This window comes from Lipotes vexillifer, unplaced genomic scaffold (assembly GCF_000442215.2).
Source record: "Lipotes vexillifer unplaced genomic scaffold, Lipotes_vexillifer_v1.1 scaffold182, whole genome shotgun sequence".
Classification (NCBI taxonomy): domain Eukaryota; kingdom Metazoa; phylum Chordata; class Mammalia; order Artiodactyla; family Lipotidae; genus Lipotes; species Lipotes vexillifer.
Window position 1 is genome coordinate 3,364,434 of NW_006798798.1, and position 6,131 is coordinate 3,370,564.

Genomic DNA, 6,131 nt, shown 5'->3' on the forward strand with positions numbered 1-6,131 from the left:
GCGGCTGGGCCCGTGAGCCATGGCCGCTGAGCCTGCGTGTCTGGAGCCTGTGCTCTGCAACGGGAGAAGGCCCCGTGAAAAAAAAAAAAAAAAAAAAAAAAAAAAAATGAAGGAAGAATAACCATGCTGAAGACACCTGAGTCCCCAGATTAAAGTGCCCTCTGGGCAACAGTGGAAAGGAGACCTACCCAAGACACAGTGTGTGAAATTCAGAACAGCAGAGAGAGAGAGAATCTCTTAGAAGTTTCCAAATAAATATTTCCTACAGTGGACAAGAATCAGTAAAATTCTCAAGGACTATTCTAATTATAGGACAACAGAGCAGTTTCTTCAAGGCTTTGAGGGACAATTATTCTGCACCTAGAACACCGTCCCCAGCCTAAGTATCTTTCAAAATGAAGAGCCAGATGACAAACACGGACTCTGAGGGGCCATGAAATGTCCCAGATTAGTGAAGAAAGATACTAATACAGGTAGAGTTAACCCTCAGTTATCAGATGAATGTTACCTGTGACCTTAAAAGGAGAGGAAGGGGCAAGGGTCTTACAACATGGAAGCCAAAATCTTGATCGAATTTAATAATCTGTTGGATCACTGATTGCCAAGAAAACTCAGATCATTATTTTCTTGGGAAGCCCCACCCCACCAAGTGAGAGGTTTTTTGCACCATCTGCAAGGGTGACATATAGAAGATGTAAAGGAGTTTGTTGGAAGAGACAGATGTGTTTTTCACATCCTCGAAAACCTAAAGTGTTATGGAGACATGAGAACCTGGAACAAAACGTTCTTAAACCACTTTGCCGTACAGCAGAAACTAACACAACACAGCAAATCAACCATATTTCAATAAAAATTAATGTACAAAAAAACAAAACTAAACCAAAGTGTGCAAATCCCTGGGCCTAGTCAGGCGAGTTCTGTTGCACTGGGAGTTACTCACATCTGCCATTATTTGTCATGCCCTCTGTTTCCAGGCCAAGCCCATGCTTTAAATCTCTAACTGAGCTTGGAGCAGAATCCAGCCCTGTGCTACCTGAGCCACCTCCAACGCTGCATATAGAAATACCCATGCAACCTGGAAAAGCCTTCCACAAGGCTTTTTCCTAATACTTAGTGACACAGGGTCATTTTCTTCTTATCAAATCATAATTTAAAAACATATTACAGGAATTCCCTGGTAGTGCAGTGGTTAAGAATCCGCCTACCAATGCAGGGGACATGGGTTTTATCCCTGGTCTGGGAGGTTCCCACATGCCACAGAGCAACGAAGCCCATGCGCCACAACTACTGAAGCCCGTGCGCCTAAAGCCCGTGCTCCAAAACAAGAGAAGCCACCGCAACGAGAAGCCCATGCACCGCAACGAAGAGTAGCCCCCACCTGACACAACTAGAGAAAGCCCACACACAGCAACGAAGACCCAACGCAGCCAAAAATAAATAAATAAATTTAGTTAAATAAATAAATTAAATAAAAACATATTACAAAAATTGTTAAATGACAATAAAACCTGAGAATTTGCTAAACATAGCATTACTGGATCTTACATATCATAAAATCTTACCACAAACAACCACAAAGTAGAAAAAGGTAGTGTGATGGGTAATTTCATGTGTCAACTTTGAATTCCTATCCTATATAATGATTTATAGCTTCACAATCACCAAACAGGTGAAACAACACTTTTAGGATGAAAAACTGATCTGATAAGATTTTCAAATTAAGTTCTTTTCTTTCGGCCAACATTTCAACATGGTGCAGTAAATAGAAAAGAACTGGATTGTAAGATTTTTTTTTTCTTGGCATGAAATTCTCTTAAGCTCTCTGTCTTTATATAAGATGAGCATAAATTGGATCTATAGAGTTTTAGCTGAATAATTAACTTAGAATTCAGCTTCCTATTGTAATAAGATTGAAAACGATAAGTTAAAGCAGGCCTGTGATCATTTTACCCCAAAATACAATTGCTTCATTACAAGGAACCAAACAGAAAAGAAGTTAAAGAACTTCCTTAATAAAAGCACTGAACTGCCACAAGCCTAATAGACTATTAGAGCCTAGATGAAGATGGAAAATTGCCTAATAAAAATTGCAATTTGCACAGATTTTCCCCATAATTACATAACTTATTAAGTTCCATTTTCCAGATACCATAATGGGGTTCACCTTTCATTTAATGCGATTTGTGATCACAGACTACTGCAAGCAGCAAACGTTGGTAAAATCAAACCCATAATTACATTTTTGGTTCATACATGAAAGACTGAAATATTCATTAGCTGTTACATACACTATTTGTTAAAATTAAGTAGAATGAAAAATTCTGAAGAGGGTTTTACTCAATCCTTTAACTATCTTTATCTGGGCTTTTGGTCCACTGACTGTACCAGGTAAGGTTATAAAGGTTACAAAACAAAGAGTGGAAACATTTTGGGTCTAAATTCATTCAGTCTGGTTCAATACAGTGTTTATTAAAATCCTCCTATTTGCCTGGCCCCGTCTGAATTAAGCCGGTATCATAGGTGCCAAATGCCTGTTTCACGCTGAACATTGTAAATAGCAACTACTTTACAGTTTTGTGGTAGAAGAGATAAGTAAGACTCCAAATTTGTCATGCCTCCCTGGGGCCACACCCTTTTTCCATGGGACTTTGTAGCTCCTCCCTTCAGGAGGTGTGGTCTGGTTCCCCAGCTCTTGGATCTAGGCTTTGCAAGTTTGGCTGATAGACCACAGTAGACGTGCAGTTAGGCAAGAAGAAACCTTGCAGCTTCCTCTTCCGGTTCTTGGAATGTTCCAGCTGCTACGTGAGCAAGTCTGCACTAGACTCCCAAGTGATGCGGGGCCAAGTGGAGGGAGAGGTCCCGCTGACAGGCAGCATCAAGGCCCCAGACCTGTGAGGAGACCATCTTGGACCCTTCAGCTGCCAGATAACTGTAGTCATGTGAGAAACGCCAGGTGAGACCAACAGAAGGATCCCCCAGCTGAGCCCAGCCAACACATGGAATCGATAGAAATAATAATTATTGTGGGGGGTTTTTGCCTTTATTATTAATTAATTTATTTATTCATTTATTTCGTTTTTGGCTGCATTGGGTCTTCGCTGCTGCACGCGAGTTTTCTCTAGTTGGGGCAAGCGGGGGCTACTCTTTGTTGCAGAGCACGGGCTTATTGCGGTGGCTTCTCTTGTTGCGGAGCACAGGCTCTAGGTACGTGGACTTCAGTAGTTGTGGCACATGGGCTTCAGTAGTTGTGGCTCGTGGGCTCTACACCGCAGGCTCAGTAGTTGTGGCGCACGGGCTTAGTTGCTCCACGGCATTTGGGATCTTCCTGAACCAGGTCTCAAACCCGTGTCCCCTGCATTGGCAGGCAGAGTCTTAACCACTGCACCACCGGGGAAGCCCTAGCCTTTGTTACTAATAAAAATGTTCAGACATAAAAAAGTAGATAATATAGTGTAATGAATCACCATGTGTTCATCACCCAGCCTCAACAATTACCAACTCATAGCCAATCTTGTTTCATCCATACCCTACCCAGCCTCTATCCAACACACACACAGAATTTCATCTTTGCATTTGTAAATATTTCAACATATATCTTAAAAAGAAATGGACTCGGGCTTCCCTGGTAGCGCAGTGGTTGAGAGTCCGCCTGCCGATGCAGGGGACACGGGTTCGTGCCCCAGTCCAGGAAGATCCCACATGCCGCGGAGCAGCTAGGCCGGTGAGCCATGGCCGCTGAGCCTGCGCGTCCGGAGCCTGTGCTCCGCAACAGGAGAGGCCACAACAGTGAGAGGCCCGCGTACCGCAAAAAAAATTTTTTTTAATAAATAAATAAATAAAATAAAAAGAAATGGACTCTTTTTAGAAAAATAACAACACCTATAACAATCATTTCTTAGCATCATCAAATGTCCTGTCCATGTTCATATTTCCCGAACTGTCTCATAATCTTTTCCCCACAGTACGCTATTTGAATCATGATCCAAACAAGGTCTGTGTCAGAAACTGGCATTTGGTTAACACATCTCTTAAGTTTCTTTTTTTTATCTGTAGGTTTCTCCTCTCTTTTTTTCTTGCCATTTGTAAAAAGAAATTGAAAGCCTCCACTCTTAAGCACATAATGTAGCACCTTATGGCCATTTTTACAGCTATGTGTTTGGAGGGAATACCCTCCTCCCAAACATATTTCTTTCTTTCTTTTTTAACTTCCTTTTTTTGAATTTTATTTTATTTATTTTTTTATACAGCAGGTTCTTATTAGTTATCCATTTTAGACATATTAGTGTATATATGTCAATCCCAGTTGGGAGATTGGCAAGCGGATTCTTAACCACTGTGCCACCAGAAAGTCCCTCAACGATGAAGTCTTGCAGGGTGGTCTTAGAGTACTTTGCATCTGTATACAGTCATCCCTCAGTATCCACGGGGGATTGCTTCCAGGACCCCTGCAGATACCAAACCCCGTGGATGCTCAAGTCCCTTATGTGAAAAGGCGTAGTGGGTCCCTCCTTATCCCCAGGTTTCACATCCATGGATTCAACCAATCATGGATCTGATCAATTGTTGAATCCATGGATGCGGAACCCGCAGACACCGACCTGATCGTGGTCACATAGTGGACTCTCAAATACACAAGTTGATTGAGTTTGATTGGTTAATTTATAATGAACTAAAAACCACTGATACTTGTCCGAATGTTGCTCTTTTACAGAGCTCAGTTGAGAAGTGTGGGAAGGGACGCTTGTATGGGAGTATGTGCGCTCTGGGCTGGTCCTCCAACCAGCTGAGGAAATACCTGTCTGCTTCTGACTGTTCTATTCCCTTCCTTCCTACCAGACCTTTAGGCTCTGAGTACCAAAACTCCTCTCAGACTAAGTTAAGGAGGGATTTATTTTTCAGTATCATCAAAGCTATCCACAACTTGAAAATAGACCAATGAGATTTGCTGGGTGTGCATTCAGTGCAGCGCTGGGCTTGTGATTGCTTTTCTATGGATTGGGCTGTTTTACAGCTCTGTACTGGCAGACCTGAATTTAGATGTTTTCAGTTAGATAGGCAAATAATCTCTGAACGGTGAAAAAAATAATCCCAGATGCTATAGCTATAGTCCTGTAGGAGATGAACCAGTTTTCTATCTAAACCAGAAATCCTACCCTAACACTCCTTTACTAAAGTTGCCTAAAATACCCAGTTCCTCTAATGCACTTTGAACCAGTTTCAACATTTTCCTGGTTCCCACATTAATTGAGCTAAAGAAAATCTCGGACACTTGTTCATATTATTGTTGAGTCTTGTTATTTAATCTTTTATAAATTACACTTTGCAAAAGGCAAAAAAAAAAAAGAAAAAAAGGTATCAGAGAACCCAAGGTCCTGAAGCAGCCACTGCCTTGGTGTGGCTCTGGGCCACAGGGTTTTGGCTTCTCTCTCTCTCTCTTTCTCCCTCCATTGGTCCCCACTCTCCTCTTCGCAGAGTTGTTACTGACTTAGGTCCTCGGACCTTTTAATTACTAGAAATTCATCAGAGGCCAGAGGAGGAATTCAGGCAAGGCTTCATGGGACTCAGGCTGCAGCACCCCTCGTGTGAAAAGCAAGTAACAGGTGCCCTTGCTCTCTCTCCTCTCCGAGAAGAGCAGGCTGGTCCCCTAAAGGGGACGAGGGTAGGGGCAGGACCAGTGTGTCGGGCCGGAAGGGTGGCTTAAGTGGCCTGCCCACCGCTTGGTGGCGCTGTGGGCAGGGATCATGCACAGTATTCAGTCTTTGCTCCCAGCACCTTAGAAGTGGCAGTTAGTCAGAAAGAGAAAAACATACGCTAACACGTATATATGGAATCTAAAAAAAAAAAGGTTCTGAAGAACCTAGGGGCAGGACAGGAATAAAGACGCAGACGTAGAGAATGGACTTGAAGATATGGGGAGGGGGAAGGGTAAGCTGGGACGAAGTGAGAGAGTGGCATGGTCATATATACACGACCAAATGTAAAATAGATAGCTAGTGGGAAGCAGCCGCATAGCACAGGGAGATCAGCTCGGTGCTCTGTGACCACCTAGAGGACTGGGATAGGGAGGGTGGGAGGGAGACGCAAGAGGGAAGAGATATGGGGATATATGTATATGTATAGCTGATTCACTT